This window comes from Phyllobates terribilis, unplaced genomic scaffold, assembly GCF_046119375.1.
Source record: "Phyllobates terribilis strain yellow unplaced genomic scaffold, ASM4611937v1 Scaffold_5__5_contigs__length_657084704, whole genome shotgun sequence".
Classification (NCBI taxonomy): domain Eukaryota; kingdom Metazoa; phylum Chordata; class Amphibia; order Anura; family Dendrobatidae; genus Phyllobates; species Phyllobates terribilis.
This window is the reverse complement of record NW_027362765.1, coordinates 100,207,616-100,225,930: the sequence shown is the minus strand read 5'-3', so window position 1 is coordinate 100,225,930 and position 18,315 is coordinate 100,207,616. Positions and strand designations below refer to the sequence as shown.

At 42.2% G+C, this 18,315-nt stretch overlaps 3 non-coding genes and 1 pseudogene across 3 annotated transcripts; all 4 read right to left on the bottom strand.

Annotated features, from left to right (window-relative positions):
* Window positions 1–1,160: 1,160 nt before the first annotated feature.
* On the bottom strand, window positions 1,161–1,349 carry LOC141150836 (U2 spliceosomal RNA). The gene has a single exon (XR_012246934.1). It is a non-coding gene; the product is annotated as a U2 spliceosomal RNA (small nuclear RNA).
* Window positions 1,350–8,271: 6,922 nt separating this feature from the next.
* On the bottom strand, window positions 8,272–8,445 carry LOC141150647 (U2 spliceosomal RNA; annotated as a pseudogene).
* Window positions 8,446–10,773: 2,328 nt separating this feature from the next.
* On the bottom strand, window positions 10,774–10,958 carry LOC141150577 (U2 spliceosomal RNA). The gene has a single exon (XR_012246741.1). It is a non-coding gene; the product is annotated as a U2 spliceosomal RNA (small nuclear RNA).
* Window positions 10,959–13,602: 2,644 nt separating this feature from the next.
* On the bottom strand, window positions 13,603–13,786 carry LOC141150802 (U2 spliceosomal RNA). Its single transcript, XR_012246913.1, has one exon. It is a non-coding gene; the product is annotated as a U2 spliceosomal RNA (small nuclear RNA).
* Window positions 13,787–18,315: the final 4,529 nt, after the last annotated feature.

Genomic DNA, 18,315 nt, shown 5'->3' with positions numbered 1-18,315 from the left:
AAGACCAAGGCAGCAACCGTTAGATCACTGCACCTGATCTCAGCCAAAAGGCCGAGAAGCGAAAACCAGAATTGGTTTCGGCCTAGGGTGCCACCCTTGGATCCTGAAAAGTGCATTAGTGGAGATGGGCACCTGGACTCCCGTTAAGAAGACATGTTGTCAACCTCTAGATCCCTTACATGCCTGCACTTTTCGGCTTGCTGCTGCTGCAATCCACGCGTTTTAGATCTGCATAACTCCACCTATTTTAGCACACCACCCTCACCCCCTGCTGTTCCCACCCGCCTCAACACCGGAGGGAGGGAGGAGAACCAATTAAGGGGGAAAAAAAACGAGCAGCCGTCTACCCTTAGCAGGAGTGTTGCTGATTACTTACCTTACCTGCTGCTGCTGGCTGTCCAGCAGCAGACTGAAGGTGGCTGCTGCCGTGCGCAGGTATATAAAGGCTCAGAGCCTATTATGACACGCGCAGTGTTCCATTGCCACATTCCATCTACTGCAGGCAGGATACCTGGCTGACTGAACAGCACTGAGAAGCTCACAGAGACCGCCATAAGCAACACTTTAAAAGAACGCCATAGACCAATCAACCAAACTTTTTGTTGGTTATTTTTTATAGTCTGCAGGCATGAAATTAAAGAAGTCAGTGTTCCACCAGAGGGAGACAACATTTCAGAAAAGTCATTGCAGCAAGGCAAAAAAGAAATTTTAAGTGCAGGGTAACCAGCGCAGCACATACCTGTTGGCTCAGGTGAGTTTAAACGGCTGCAGTTGATAACAAGGGCATTTGCTAAATAGATGGTGTGTGTGCAACAATATACTGAAAGGACAATTATATTGTGCAGCTTATCTTACCACCTGTAGTTAGTTAGGTGAAAGCTCCAAAATGCTTGCCTAATATGGCTGTTTATCCAAAAGGAAGGAAAGGGGGAGAGTTAGATAGATAGCATTGCTTTACAGTACAATGAAATGCAATGCACAGTTGGTGAAGTTGAACGAAAACGAGTTTGTCATCTGGCTTCTGCAACTTTTAACATGAAAAATCCAATGAGGCGAAGAAAAGCAAAGCCAAAAAAGTCGTTCCAAAAATGCGACAAACAAGCAAAATCAACAAAATGCATTGAATTCAATTCTTTTTGATTTTATAAACTGCATTAAAGAAGGAGTGCACCGTTCCTGCAAATACTGCAATACCAGGTCAATGCGTGGAGTGAACAGAGCAATCTCTTTTTCCATCTCCCTGTTCTAAAAATCCATTTAATATATGGTCCCCAGATAGGGGACGTATCAGATATTAAACTGATAAGAACAGATAAGGTTTCAACGCAATTTTATTGATTCAAAAGTATATTTACAAAGGTTTTAAAAAAGAACATTTATAACATTACAATAAAATGATAAAAACTTGATAATAATCATTTCAATTTTTAAAAAAAAAAACACAATTTACCATCATAAAACCATTGAAACAATTAAGAAAATCATAATTACAGATGTACTTGGATTTATTTAATTACCACTAATTGTGTTCCATAATTGTACACACCACATTGAAGCTGCTTATTTTGCTCCATACAGTTTTTTATCTCTGAGATAGTAAATATACATTTCACTTAAAGCAATTTTTATACAGTCTGTTGAATCAATATGATCATGTTTGAAGAGTAAAATATTTCTAACTTTCCACATGACATTTTTAAAACAATTGATAAAAATCCAGGCAACTCTGAATTGTTTAAAATTTGGACACTTAAAAAGACCATAAAAGACATAAAAGTGATTAAAATCTTTCAGGCCTCATGCCCATTTTCAAAATGGGCCTACCTTTCTCCAAACCTCCTGTGCAAAAGGACAATTCCAAAAGAGATGCAATACAGACTCACTTTCCCCGCATATATCTCTTGGACATTTGGCTCTCGCCACCAGCCCCCGCCTATGTTGAAACTCACGGTTAGGGAGGCACTGGTGGACGATTGCCCAGGCAAGGTCCTTGTGTACATTCGCAAGATATTTCCCGTACACATTTCGCCACACCGTTTTGGACCTTGCCTGTGAAAAATTGGAGACAGGAATTGTGTCCTCAGAGTGTCTGCAAGCAATAGATACCTTCCTTTGGTCCCCCAATATATCAGGCTCCAATTCCTGGAGACCTAAAAGTCTGACCGTTTTCTCAAGTATCACATACTGTTTAGGCGGGCACAGGAGCACAGGAGAACTTAAAGGTAGGCTAAACCACCTTTTAAAAATCATTCCTGCTGCATATTTTAAAAAATAACTAAAAATGCCATCAGATTTAAAAGCCTTAAAACAGAAGCAGAAATACTTTATATGGAAAAAGGTAAAAAAATTGGGTACATCTTTACCTCCATTAGATTTACATTTGTACATCAGATCTCTTTTTAACTTTTCCATTTTTGAACCCCATAAAAACATAAAAACAATTCTTGTTACATTCTTGATTTGTAAATTGGAAGGGGGAAACACCATTGCAACATACAACATAATGGGAATTAAAACGGCTTTAATAATTAAAATTTTACCTTCCATACTAAGGTTCCTTAAATTCCACAATGAGATCTTTTTTTCTATTTTATCTATTGCAGAGTCCCAGTTAGGGTCTCCCTCATTGGCTTGGTTAAAAATACTTCCCAAAATTTTTATGTGATTTCTCTGTATCACTATCCCAGGGGTCAAAGAGGAGTCCCATCCCCCCACATTAAAACAATCACATTTATCTATATTTAATTTAAAACCTGAGGCTTCACAGAAAAATTGTGTGTTTCTCAATACCCTCCTCAGAGATGTGGAATCTGGACATAGTATGGTAACATCATCCATGTAACTTAGGGCTTTAAGTTGCATACCCCTACTCCCGGGAATAGGTACCCCTTTAATTACTTTATCTATTCTCAGTATGGTTAATAGTGGTTCCATAACACAGATAAAAAGCAGTGGTGAGAGAGGGCACCCTTGTTTCACCCCTGATAATAGAGGAAACCCCTTCGTTAAAAATCCATTTACAGAAATTTGACTAAAACAAGAATGATATAAAAGCATAATGCGGGTTAAAATTTTCTCTGGAAACGCCATTTTTTTAAGAACCATAAAAAGAAATTCATGCGATACCCTGTCAAAAGCTTTTTCAAAGTCTAAAGATAAAATAGCAAGGTTTTGACTTCTCTCTTTTGAATACCATATGGTATCCCTAATTATGTTGAGGGACTCAGCTATGGTTCTTCCGGGAACTCCGCATACCTGGTTAGGGTGAATTAATTTGGCTATAAAGGGTTTTAAACGGACTGCAATGAGTTTAGCTAAAATTTTATAATCAAGGTTTAAAAGCTTAATAGGCCGCCAGTTTTTAAGTTGGCTCCTATCCCCTTTTTTATGTATTAAAGACACCAGAAATCTCCTCCAAGATGGGGGTAATTTATTAGTGTTAAAAGCTTCTTTAAACAATAAAAACATATCGTTCTTTAAAAATCCCCAAAAAGTCAGATAAAACTGAATCGGTAGACCGTCTTCCCCAGGGGCTTTCCCACTGGAGAAACTTTTAAAAATATGTAATAGTTCCTCAATGGTGAGATCCCTAGATAAAATACCCTGGTCTAAAATATCTAACTTAAAATCAAGGGAATTAATAGCATTCTCTAAAAAGGATGGATCTATAACTTGTGTTAAAAAGAAATTGATAAAAATTAAAAGCTTTTCCTAACATACCCTTAATATCATTTTCACCTTCAAGATTTAGGATTGCGTCCCTCCTCCCCATTACCTTTTTGAAGAAGAATCGGGAGCATTTCTCTCCTTCCTCCAGGTGCTGTACATGGGAGTTAAAAATTATTTGTTTTCCTTTTTCATTAAGAGCATTTTTTATTTCAGACTTAAGATTTGCAATATCATCATCCACATCAATACCAACTTCTTTTAGTTTAAAGAGTACTTGGAATCTCATATTAAAAACATAAAACCACTGCTTTTTCTTTTTTGCTTTCATTTTCCCTGCCTTAATAAAAAATAATTTAATCTTAAGTTTAATGCTCTCACACCAATCCAGCATCGAGGCGCGGGGGTCTCTCTTTGACTGCCAGCACTGGTAGGCCTGCACAAGCCTCTTTTGAATATCAATATCCTCTAGGAGAGTTGTATTTAATCTCCATGGGCCTCTTGAGGTATTTTGTTCCCCTGCTAACTCTAAAAACACAGATAAAACTTTATGATCAGAGAATAAATTAGATAAAAGAAAACATTTACAAGGTTTAAAGGCAGTAGAAGCAAATATAAAATCAATTCTAGAAGAAACTCTTCCATTGGACCATGTAACACCTGGATCTGCCGGCAAGAGCTCCTTCCAGCAGTCCTGCAATCTAAAATCATCAATTAAACTTTTCAACAAATAGGAGGTACGGTCTTTACGATTAACATCCCCACCCTGCCGGGATTCCCCATCACGTAAACAATTAAAATCTCCTCCCACTAGCAGGGGGGTTGACCCAACACAAAATAATGGCAATATTTCAAGTAAATCCGCCCTTTCCTGCTTCCCAGGAGGAGCGTACACATTTAATAAACGTAAAGAAAGTCTTTTAAAAACAAGATGTATTAAAATAGCTCTACCAGGTATAATTTCAGTCACAGATTGAATGATGGTAGAATGTCCATGGCAAAGTAGTCCAACTCCGGCAGTAAGACAGTCATTAGCACCGGACCACACAGAAGTGCCCAGTTTCCAATCTTCTTTTAAGTCCTTATAATTTAAATTACTCTGTATACCACATTCTTGTAGAAAGCAGAAATCAAAGTCCAATGTCTCTAAATAAGAAAATAAAGCAGCCCTACGTGTAGGGCTCTTTAGGGACCTCACATTTAGTGAGGAGATTTTAAGAGGAACAGACATTAAGGAGAATCAAGATCTGAAGATGGGAAAAAGTCAATACACGGCACCTCCTCCTCCGCATCTCCAGGGGTCAGGATTTGTTTAATATTACCGGGATCTGAAGCAGGCAAAAAGGCATCATCCACTTTTGGCAACTCATCTGGACCTCGACATCCATGTTTTCTTTGGATATCAGGTTGCTATACATCCTCCCGTTGTCTTTTCAGAGGTTGGGAGCTGTCCATCTTTTCCAAGTCCTGTGCATCTGCAGTCCTCATGGCGGTCTGGTCTATGGAACGGGTGTCATCCCTCTTGGTCGTCTCATCTTCTGGTCTGGTCACGGAACTACTGCGACTTCTGGTTCGTGGACCAGGGCTCGACTGGGTCTTAGCAGGGTCCTTCTTACTTCGGGCCCTAGAGGTCTCTCTTTCCGACACACTGGTTGATCGATTAAGGAGCGTACCCTTTTTGCCCCTACCCAAGATCACCGTTGATGGTGTGGCGAATCTGGGTGCTTGCTTAATCGGGGTACTAGAGGTCTCCTCAGTTCCACACAATGCCGGTGGTGCATTCATGCTGGATGAGGACCCTTCCTCTTGACTCTGAGATACTTCAACATCCAGAGCCAGAACATCGATCAATTCCACAGAGAGGGAACTCTCGGTAAATCTTATGGAACCCCTACGACCGTCCTTCTGTGGAACCACCAGCGGGCCCTCTGGTGGAGCCGTTGAAGGATTTGGTCCGGACCCATCAGCGTGCGCCAACCCAGGTCCAGGGGCAGGTGTAGTAATACTCCCTCCGAAGTATTCTTGGATAGTCAGTTGACCTGACTTAAATATGTCATATGTTTTTGTCTTTTTGCTCGGACAATTCCTGAAGGCATGACCTGCATTCCCACATAGGTTACATACGATTTCAGAATTGCACGTAGCGGAGGTGTGTCCACTCTTACCGCACTTGTTGCAAAAGACTGCATGAGCCCTTGTGCAACTTTCTCGTGTATGCCCATATTCATGACAATTCCGGCATTGAAGGGGCATTCCTGGGTAGCGTAGGAATCCCCTGACATTACCAATGGCAAAATTAGCAGGCGGGTTGAGAAGACCACCAATGCCGCTATGATCTGGATGGAACTTCACCAGGTATTTCCTCTTCCCATTCCAGAAGCGCTGGGAGTTGAGGATATCATGTGAGAAGCGCACTGACTTGCAGTAACGCTTCAAAAAGGTTTCGATATCGCCCTCAGAGACGAATGGGCTGTACATGAAGATCACCAAAGGTACTTCCTCTTCACCGTCAAAGTCAAAGCTCAGCCCATTCAGTCTCTCATCGTCCTTGTTCGCAACCATCAGTGCTGCATGGATATTATCACAGCATGATTTAGCCATAAAGGAAATGGTATGTCGCCCATGGAATTCCTGGTCGTAAAGACACAGGATCTTATCTCGCTCCAGGTGGAAGAACCCGAAAATAATCTCATGCATGATGTACTGCAGATTCTTCTCATGGCGCTGACATTCATCCACCACGATTCTAATGGACTGTCGCAGTGGAGTCTCCCCCACCGCAAATCCTAAAGAAAAAGGCATTTTCGGCCCTCAGGGACTAAGCCCTCCCCAATAGTAACAAGGGTATGAATCCCACAAAGGCAGGAACAAACCCAAGACCAAGGGAGTGGTACCCCAAGAACTTACACAGCCCACTAATTGATAAAGCTCAGCAAAAGAAAACGCCCTTATTTCCTCGGGTCGCCCCGAAGACAAGACGCGATCGCTCCCCGTTGTCCGGGGACTAAGCCGACCTGCCAATAGCAGCAACGGGATGAAGCTCCCTCCGTTAAGAGAGAGCGATCCCCCAAGGCCAACAAGCCGGGTACCCCAGGCACCTCCTAGCCGTGACCAAGGCAGCAACCGTTAGATCACTGCACCTGATCTTAGCCAAAAGGCCGAGAAGTGATAACCAAAGTTATTTCTCCTTCATTGCATTCCCTTCAAAAGAAATCCGGACAGCATTTCGAATCCTCATATATTCTGGGATACCATCCATTTCGCCAGCCAACGGTCACCCCAATCGCAGGAAACCTTCAGTACCGGAGTACCAGGCAAGGAGATCGCTCCCCTTTGCCCAGGGACTAAGCCGACTCCCTAAAAGCAGCAGGAGGGTGAAGTCACACAAATAAGTGCAATGATCCCCGCAAGGCCAAGGAGCCGGGTACCCCAGGCTCCTCTCAGCCAAGACCAAGGCAGCAACCACTAGATCACTACACTTGATCTTAGCCAAAAGGCCGAGAAGCGATAACCAAAATTGGTTTCAGCCTAGGGTGCCACCATCGGATCCTGAAAAGTTCATTTGTAAAGATGGTCACCTGGACTCCCGTTAAGAAGACATGTTGTCAACCTCTAGATCCCTTACATGCCTGCACTTTTCGGCTTGCTGCTGCTGCAATCCACGCTTTTTAGATCTGCTTAACTCCACTTATTTTAGCACAGCACCCTCACCCCCTGCTGATCCCACCCGCCTCAACACCGGTGGAAGGGAGGAGAACCAATTAAGGGGGAAAAAAAACGAGCAGCCGTCTATCCTTAGCAGGAGTGTTGTTGATTACTTACCTTACCTGCTGCTGCTGGCTGTCCAGCAGCAGACTGAAGGTGGCTGCTGCCGTGCGCAGGTATGTAAAGGCTCAGAGCCTATTATGACACGCGCAGTGTTTCATTGCCACATTCCATCTACTGCAGGCAGGATACCTGGCTGACTGAACAGCACTGAGAAGCTCACAGAGACCGCCATAAGCAACACTTTAAAAGAACGCCACAGACCAATCAACCAAACTTTTTTGGGTTATTTTTTATAGTCTGCAGGCATGAAATTAAAGAAGTCAGTGTTCCACCAGAGGGAGACAACATTTCAGAAAAGTCATTGTAGCAAGCCAAAAAAGAAATTTTAAGTGCAGGGTAACCAGCGCAGCACATACCTGTTGGCTCATGTGAGTTTAAACGGCTGCAGTTGATAACAAGGGCATTTGTTAAATAGAAGGTGTGTGTGCAACAATATACTGAAAGGACAATTATATTGTGCAGCTTATCTCACCACCTGTAGTTAGCTAGGTGAAAGCTTCAAAATGTCTGCCTAATATGGCTGTTTATCCAAAAGGAAGGAAAGGGGGAGAGCTAGATAGATAGCATTGCATTACAGTACAATGAAATACAATGCACAGTTGGTGAAGTTGAACGAAAACGAGTTTGTCATCTGGCTTCTGCAACTTTTAACATGAAAAATCCAATGAGGTGAAGAAAAGCAAAGCCAAAAAAGTCGTTCCAAAAATGCGACAAACAAGCAAAATCAACAAAATGCATTGAATTCAATTCTTTCTGATTTTATAAACTGCATTAAAGATGGAGTGCACCGTTCCTGAAAATACTGCAATACCAGGTCAATGCGTGGAGTGGACAGAGCAAGCTCTTTTTCCATCTCCCTGTTCTAAAAATCCATTTAATATATGGTCCCCAGATAGGGGACGTATCAGATATTAAACTGATAAGAACAGATTTTTTTTTTTTAAATTGAATGCGTCAGAAGACGCGACATAAATTAAATTTCCATATTTACATGGACAACAAAAATGTCGCCTACGCCGTCATCACTCGTATTCAACATTTTTTATAAGAAAATTTGATAATAATTATAAAACAAACATAACATATCTTTACATCAGCAACAAAAAACTTCCTACAAAAGCATCAACCCAAAACTTTCCTTCTTCCACGTTTTTTCCTCCAAGAGTAATCCTGCAAAATCCAGTCATTATCCAACAAACCTTTCAACAAAATCTTTTCATCTTCTTCCACTACTTGCTTCTTTTCCACAATTTCCTCTTTTTCTTTAACTACATGCATCTCTTTCTTCTCCTCTCCAAACATACTTCTTTCCTTTCTTTCTTTCTGCATATAACCATAACGTCTTTTCTTTCCAAATACTCCTTCTTCTTTACCACAAATTTTTCTTCCTCTTCCAATACTTGTCTCTCTTTCACTACTTGGATCTCTTCCTCCTCTTCAAAAAGTTCTTCCAAACTCTTCTTCTTTTTCTCCAGATAGCAAAAACCAACTTTCCCGTTAATGACAATTCTCCCCATCACCAACTCTTCACCTTTCTTCACCCAAACTACGAATCTCCTTTTTCCGTTCCACACACCTTCTTTATTCAAATAGTCCTTCTGAAACTTTGCCAACAAACACTTCGACTTTAAATGCTCCAAAACGTCCTTCAATTCTACAAACGGATCGTCCATATTCACCACCACAGTCTTCGGTCTTTCCAAAAAGAGTGCTTTAACACCAACACCCAACATAAATTCTTCCTTACAATTTTTCAGAAAACAAAAACATTTCTTCTCTGACTTCAAAGTCACGTCAAAAATCTTCCGGTACTTGATCTCTTGCATGCACAGGATATCCTCCTTGTGCACCGAACCAAACTCCTCCAAGAATAACAAAATGTATTTTTCTTCCAGCAAATAGTCCATCTTCATAAAGAAATGTAAAGAGTTCCTCTTCAAAACATCCATCTTCATTTCCATAGAACTGCCCCCCACAGCTATGTGTGGTGACACGGTGATCGCCTCTCGTTGCCCAGGGACTAATCTGACTCCCTAATAGCAGCAGGGGGGTGAAGCCCTGCCGTTAGTCAAAGCGATCCACCAAGGCCAAGGTGCCGGGTACCCTGGGCACCTCCTAGCCAAGGGCAAGGCAGCAACTGGTAGATCACTGCACTTGATCTTATCCAAAAGGCCAAGAAGCGATAACCAGAATTGGTTTCGGCCTAGGGTGCCACCCTCGGATCCTGAAAAGTCCATTTGTGGAGATGGGCACCTGGACTCCCGTTAAGAAGACATGCTGTCAACCTCTGGATCCCTTACATGCCTGCACTTTTCGGCTTGCTGCTGCTGCTGCAATCCACGCATTTTAGATCTGCATAACTCCACCTATTTTAGCACACCACCCTCACCCCCTGCTGTTCCCACCTGCCTCAACACCAGAGGGAGGAGAACCAATTAAGGGGGAAAAAAACGAGCAGCCGTCTACCCTTAGCAGGAGTGTTGCTGATTACTTACCTTACCTGCTGCTGCTGGCTGTCCAGCAGCAGACTGAAGGTGGCTGCTGCCGTGCACAGGTATATAAAGGCTCAGAGCCTATTATGACACGCGCAGTGTTCCATTGCCACATTCCATCTACTGCAAGCAGGATACCTGGCTGACTGAACAGCACTGAGAAGCTCACAGAGACTGCCATAAGCAACACTTTAAAAGAACGCCACAGACCAATCAACCAAACTTTTTTGGGTTATTTTTTTATATTCTGCAGGCATGAAATTAAAGAAGTCAGTGTTCCACCAGAGGGAGACAACATTTCAGAAAAGTCATTGTAGCAAGCCAAAAAAGAAATTTTAAGTGCAGGGTAACCAGCGCAGCACATACCTGTTGGCTCATGTGAGTTTAAACGGCTGCCGTTGATAACAAGGGCATTTGCTAAATAGATGGTGTGTGTGCAACAATATACTGAAAGGACAATTATATTGTGCAGCTTATCTCACCACCTGTAGTTAGTTAGGTGAAAGCTCCAAAATGCTTGTCTAATATGGCTGTTTATCCAAAAGGAAGGAAAGGGGGAGAGCTAGATAGATAGCATTGCATTACAGTACAATGAAATGCAATGCACAGTTGGTGAAGTTGAACGAAAACGAGTTTGTCATCTGGCTTCTGCAACTTTTAACATGAAAAATCCAATGAGGCGATGAAAAGCAAAGCCAAAAAAGTCGTTCCAAAAATGCGACAAACAAGCAAAATCAACAAAATGCATTGAATTCAATTCTTTCTGATTTTATAAACTGCATTAAAGAAGGAGTGCACCGTTCCTGGAAATACTGCAATGCCAGGTCAATGCGTGGAGTGGACAGAGCAAGCTCTTTTTCCATCTCCCTGTTCTAAAAATCCATTTAATATATGGTCCCCAGATAGGGGACGTATCAGATATTAAACTGATAAGAACAGATTTTTTTTTTTTTTTACACTCAGAAATACAAGTACCATCTTGAAACCAAAAATCTGGAAGCTATGATGGACCAAATCCATCATGATGTTATTTAAATTGTATTATTATATATATATTTTTTATATTATAAATTTCCCTAATTTACATATATGCAAAACAAACACATAATAGTTACTTCACTTATCCAAACTCCTCTATCTCATACATTACTTTTACTTTGCTTAAAATAATACACAATGAAATACCGATACAATCCCTGTCTCATTTTTATCCCATCCCAACTCTCCCTTACTTCTTTCTTTTACCATTCCGGGATCCTTTTACCAGAGAATAATCTCTCAACGTTTACTTTTCCAAGTTGATCAATCTTACTCCTTAATTGAGCAAAATCCCATTCCTTATTCATTGCTACATATTCGCTCTCTAACCATTCCACATCTTTAGCTTCAAAACTAACTCCTTCAAAACCAGCTACTTCACTATCAACTGCCTCCCCATCCTTTCTAGATTCTTCACCTTTCTTATTAACTGTAGACCCTTTCTTTACTTCTTGCACCTTCACTGTTTCTTTAATCCCCACTTTCCTCTTTACACTCGGTTCTTCCACCTTTTCACCTTTCTTTCTCTTAGGACATTCCTTAAACAGATGGTTTTCTTCCCCACACAAATTACAATTTTTCTTCTGACAGTCTGAAAAAATATGTCCTTCTCCATAACATTTTGAACAAATCACTTTCTTAAAAGTTTCCGTTTCATGACCATAATTCTTGCAATTACGGCAAAACACTCCCATTCCTGAAAAAAATAAGTCCCCAGTTGCACCTCCAATCTTAAACCTCGCTGGAGGTAATATCCACAGTCCACCATTACCTTTCCTGAGTTTACAAACAAATCTCCACTTTCCCGTCCAAAAACCTTGCGTATTCATAACTTTTCCTTTACACTCCATTACCACACAATATTTTTCCAGGAACACTTTAACATCATCCTCTTTAACGTATGGAGAGTACATTTTGACTACCATCACCTTGCGGTCAATTTCAAAATGAGGGATTACACTCACCCCAACCAATCTTGAGTTCTTTTTCACCTTCTCCCATATTTCCAAAAAACGAAACAAAAAATCTTCTTGACAAAAAGTAACGTCATATTCCCCTCGCTTCGGGTAATCCATAATGGATAAGATCCAATCTCTTTCCAGTTGCAACAGTCCCAGCAACAAATCTTCACCTAAAAAGGCCAAGTTCTTCACATTCCTTACTGCTTCGTCCATCACGAACAGTACTGCGTTCCTTGTCCGCATATAAGCCGATATTTCCGCCATCTTTCCGGTACGTTCTCGATACTTCTTCACCAAAACCTTCAACACCTTAACAAGGTGCCAGGTGGTTGATCGCTCCCCGTTGTCTAGGGACTATGCCAACTCAACAATAGCTGAAAGGAGGTTTAGTCCCCTCCGTTAGAAGAGGACGATGACCCAAGGCCGACGAGCCGGGTACCCCAGACAACTCCGGCCAAGACCAAGCGCAGAATCGTGAAACCCCAGACTTGATCTTAGCCAAAAGGCCGAGAAGCGATAACCAGAATTGGTTTCAGCTTAGGGTGCCACCCTTGGATCCTGAAAAGTCCATTTGTGGAGATGGGCACCTGGACTCCCGTTAAGAAGACATGTTGTCAACCTCTAGATCCCTTACATGCCTGCACTTTTCGGCTTGCTGCTGCTGCAATCCACGCGTTTTAGATCTGCATAACTCCACCTATTTTAGCACACCACCCTCACCCTCTGCTGTTCCCACCCGCCTCAACACCGGAGGGAGGGAGGAGAACCAATTAAGGGGGAAAAAAAACGAGCAGCCGTCTATCCTTAGCAGGAGTGTTGCTGATTACTTACCTTACCTGCTGCTGCTGGCTGTCCAGCAGCAGACAGAAGGTGGCTGCTGCCGTGCGCAGGTATATAAAGGCTCAGAGCCTATTATGACACGCGCAGTGTTCCATTGCCACATTCCATCTACTGCAGGCAGGATACCTGGCTGACTGAACAGCACTGAGAAGCTCACAGAGACCGCCATAAGCAACACTTTAAAAGAACGCCACAGACCAATCAACCAAACTTTTTTGGGTTATTTTTTATAGTCTGCAGGCATGAAATTAAAGAAGTCAGTGTTCCACCAGAGGGAGACAACATTTCAGAAAAGTCATTGTAGCAAGCCAAAAAAGAAATTATAAGCGCAGGGTAACCAGCGCAGCACATACCTGTTGGCTCATGTGAGTTTAAATGGCTGCCGTTGATAACAAGGGCATTTGCTAAATAGATGGTGTGTGTGCAACAATATACTGAAAGGACAATTATATTGTGCAGCTTATCTCACCACCTGTAGTTAGTTAGGTGAAAGCTCCAAAATGCTTGCCTAATATGGCTGTTTATTCAAAAGGAAGGAAAGGGGGAGAGCTAGATAGATAGCATTGCATTACAGTACAATGAAATGCAATGCACAGTTGGTGAAGTTGAACGAAAACGAGTTTGTCATCTGGCTTCTGCAACTTTTAACATGAAAAATCCAATGAGGCGAAGAAAAGCAAAGCCAAAAAAGTCGTTCCAAAAATGCGACAAACAAGCAAAATCAACAAAAAGCATTGAATTCAATTCTTTCTGATTTTATAAACTGCATTAAAGAAGGAGTGCGCACCGTTCCTGGAAATACTGCAATACCAGGTCAATGCGTGGAGTGGACAGAGCAAGCTCTTTTTCCATCTCCCTGTTCTAAAAATCCATTTAATATATGGTCCCCAGATAGGGGACGTATCAGATATTAAACTGATAATAACAGATTTTTTTTTTTTTTACACTCAGAAATACAAGTACCATCTTGAAACCAAAAATCTGGAAACAATGATGGACCAAATCCATCATCATGTTATTTAAATTGTATTATTATATATACAGTACAGACCAAAAGTTTGGACACACCTTCTCATTTAAAGATTTTTCTTTATTTTCATGACTATGAAAATTGTACATTCACACTGAAGGCATCAAAACTATGAATTAACACATGTGGAATTATATACTTAACAAAAAAGTGTGAAACAACTGAAAATATGTCTTATATTCTAGGTTCTTCAAAGTAGCCACCTTTTGCTTTGATGACTGCTTTGCACACTCTTGGCATTCTCTTGATGAGCTTCAAGAGGTAGTCACCGGAAATGGTTTTCACTTCACAGGTGTGCACTGTCAGGTTTAATAAGTGAGATTTCTTGCCTTATAAATGGGGTTGGGACCATCAGTTGTGTTGTGCAGAAGTCTGGTGGATACACAGCTGATAGACCTGCTGAATATACTGTTAGAATTTTTATTATGGCAAGAAAAAAGTAGCTTAGGAAAGAAAAACGAGTGGCCATCATTACTTTAAGAAATGAAGGTCAGTCAGTCCAAAAAATTGGGCAAACTTTGAAAGTGTCCCCAAGTGCAGTTGCAAAAACCATCAAGCGCTACAAAGAAACTGGCTCACTTGAGGACCTCCCCAGGAAAGGAAGACCAAGAGTCACCTCTGCTTCTGAGGATAAGTTTATCCAAGTCACTAGCCTCAGAAATCGCAGGTTAACAGCAGCTCAGATTAGAGACCAGGTCAATGCCACACAGAGTTCTAGAAGCAGACACATCTCTTCAACAACTGTTAAGAGGAGACTTTGTGCAGCAGGCCTTCATGGTAAAATAGCTGCTAGGAAACCAGGAAACCACTGCTAAGGACAGGCAACAAGCAGAAGAGACTTGTTTGGGCTAATGAGCACAAGGAATGGACATTAGACCAGTGGAAATCTGTGCTTTGGTCTGATGAGTCCAAATTTGAGATCTTTGGTTCACAGAAAAGGTGAACGGATGGACTCTACATGCCTGGTTCCCACCGTGAAGCATGGAGGAGGTGGTGTGATGGTGTGGGGGTGCTTTGTTGGTGACACTGTTGGGGATTTATTCAAAATTGAAGGCATACTGAACCAGCATGGCTACCACAGCATCTTGCAGCGGCATGCTATTCCATCCGGTTTGCGTTTAGTTGGACCATCATTTATTTTTCAACAGGACAATGACCCCAAACACACCTCCAGGCTGTGTAAGGGCTATTTGACCAAGAAGGAGAGTGATGGGGTGCTACGCCAGATGACCTGGCCTCCACAGTCACCAGACCTGAACCCAATCGAGATGGTTTGGGGTGAGCTGGACCGCAGAGTGAAGGCAAAAGGGCTAACAAGTGCTAAGCATCTCTGGGAACTCCTTCAAGATTGTTCTAAGACCATTTCCGGTGACTACCTCTTGAAGCTCATCAAGAGAATGCCAAGAGTGTGCAAAGCAGTCATCAAAGCAAAAGGTGGCTACTTTGAAGAACCTAGAATATAAGACATATTTTCAATTGTTTCACACTTTTTTGTTAAGTATATAATTCCACATGTGTTAATTCATAGTTTTGATGCCTTCAGTGTGAATGTACAATTTTCATAGTCATGAAAATACAGAAAAATCTTTAAATGAGAAGGTGTGTCCAAACTTTTGGTCTGTACTGTATATTTTTTATATTATAAATTTCCCTAATTTACATATATGCAAAACAAACACACAATAGTTACTTCACTTATCCAAACTCCTCTATCTCATACATTACTTTTACTTAGCTTAAAATAATACTCAATGAAATACCGATACAATCCCTGTCTCATTTTTATCCCATCCCAACTCTCCCTTACTTCTTTCTTCAACCATTCCGGGATCCTTTTACCAGAGAATAATCTCTCAACGTTTCATTTTCCAAGTTGATCAATCTTACTCCTTAATTGAGCAAAATCCCATTCCTTATTCATTGCTACATATTCGCTCTCTAACCATTCCACATCTTTAGCTTCAAAACTAACTCCTTCAAAACCAGCTACTTCACTATCAACTGCCTCCCCATCCTTTCTAGATTCTTCACCTTTCTTATTAACTGTAGACCCTTTCTTTACTTCTTGCACCTTCACTGTTTCTTTAATCCCCACTTTCCTCTTTACACTCGGTTCTTCCACCTTTTCACCTTTCTTTCTCTTAGGACATTCCTTAAACAGATGGTTTTCTTCCCCACACAAATTACAATTTTTCTTCTGACAGTCCGAAAAAATATGTCCTTCTCCATAACATTTTGAACAAATCACTTTCTTACAAGTTTCCTTTTCATGACCATAATTCTTGCAATTACGGCAAAACACTCCCATTCCTGAAAAAAATAAGTCCCCAGTTGCACCTCCTATCTTAAACCTCGCTGGAGGTAATATCCACAGTCCACCATTATCTTTCCTGAGTTTACAAACAAATCTCCACTTTCCCATCCAAAACCTTGCGGATTCATAACTTTTCCTTTACACTCCATTACCACACAATATTTTTCCAGGAACACTTTGACATCATCCTCTTTAACGTATGGAGAGTACATTTTGACTACCATCACCTTGCGGTCAATTTCAAAATGAGGGATTACACTCACCCCAACAAATCTTGCGTTCTTTTTCACCTTCTCCCATATTTCCAAAAAACTAAACAAAAAATCTTCATGACAAAAAGTAACGTCATATTCCCCTCGCTTCGGGTAATCCATAATGGATAAGATCCAATCTCTTTCTAGTTGCAACAGTCCCAGCAACAAATCTTAACCTAAAAAGGCCAAGTTCTTCACATTCCTTACTGCTTCGTCCATCACGAACAGTACTGCGTTCCTTGTCCGCATATAAGCCGGTATTTCCGCCATCTTTCCGGTACGTTCTCGATACTTCTTCACAAAAACCTTCAACACCTTAACAAGGTGACAGGTGGTTGATCGCTCCCCGTTGTCTAGGGACTAGGCCAACTCGCCAATAGCTGAAAGGAGGTTTAGTCCCCTCCGTTAGAAGAGGACGATCCCCCAAGGCCGACGAGCCGGGTACCCCAGACACCTCCAGCCAAGACCAAACGCAGAATCGTGAAACCCCACACTTGATCTTAGCCAAAAAGCCGAGAAGCGATAACCAGAATTGGTTTCAGCCTAGGGTGCCACCCTCGGATCCTGAATAGTCCATTTGTGGAGATGGGCACCTGGACTCCCGTTAAGAAGACATGTTGTCAACCTCTAGATCCCTTACATGCCTGCACTTTTCGGCTTGTTGCTGCTGCAATCCACGCGTTTTAGATCTGCATAACTCCACCTATTTTAGCACACCACCCTCACCCCCTGCTGTTCCCACCCGCCTCAACACCGGAGGGAGGGAGGAGAACCAATTAAGGGGGAAAAAAACCGAGCAGCCGTCTACCCTTAGCAGGAGTGTTGCTGATTACTTACCTTACCTGCTGCTGGCTGTCCAGCAGCAGACTGAAGGTGGCTGCTGCCGTGCACAGGTATATAAAGGCTCAGAGCCTATTATGACACATGCAGTGTTCCATTGCCACATTCCATCTACTGCAGGCAGGATACCTGGCTGACTGAACAGCACTGAGAAGCTCACAGAGACCGCCATAAGCAACACTTTAAAAGAACGCCACAGACCAATCAACCAAACTTTTCTGGGTTATTTTTTATAGTCTGCAGGCATGAAATTAAAGAAGCCAATGAGCCACCAGAGGGAGACAACATTTCAGAAAAGTCATTGTAGCAAGCCAAAAAATAAATTTTAATTGCAGGGTAACCAGCGCAGCACATACCTGTTGGCTCAGGTGAGTTTAAACTGCTGCCGTTGATAACAAGGGCATTTACTAAATAGATGGTGTGTGTGTAACAATATACTGAAAGGACAATTATATTGTGCAGCTTAACTCACCACCTGTAGTTATTTAGGTGAAAGCTCCAAAATGCTTGCCTAATATGGCTGTTTATCCAAAAGGAAGGAATGGGGGAGAGCTAGATACATATCATTGCATGACAGTAGAATAAAATGCAATGCATTGTTGGAGAAGTTGAACGAAAATGAGCTTGTCATTGTAACGGGTCTGGGAGGCGGAACCTCTGAGCTACTATACAAAGGGGTGGTCCTTGTAAGGGAGCGGGTGGCGACCAGGCAGGCAGTCACAGCAGGTGACCGGGACAGTCTCTGGGTGTACGGGCAGGAGGTCACGGCAAGTGACCGGGACAGTCTCTGGATGAACGGGCTGGAGGTCACGGCAAGTGACCGGGGCAGTCTGTGGGTGAACGGGCTGGAGGTCACGGCAAGTGACCGGGGCAGTCTCTGGGTGAACGGGCTGGAGGTCACGGCAAGTGACCGGGGCAGTCTCTAGGTAAAGGGTAGGTACGACCTGTGATGGCTGAACCTCCAGGTAGGCTAGCAAGGCAGATGGAGGATGTGTGCTCCCAGGTGAGCAAGCGAGAGTCTCTGGAATAGCAGGTGGTCACAGCACGTGAC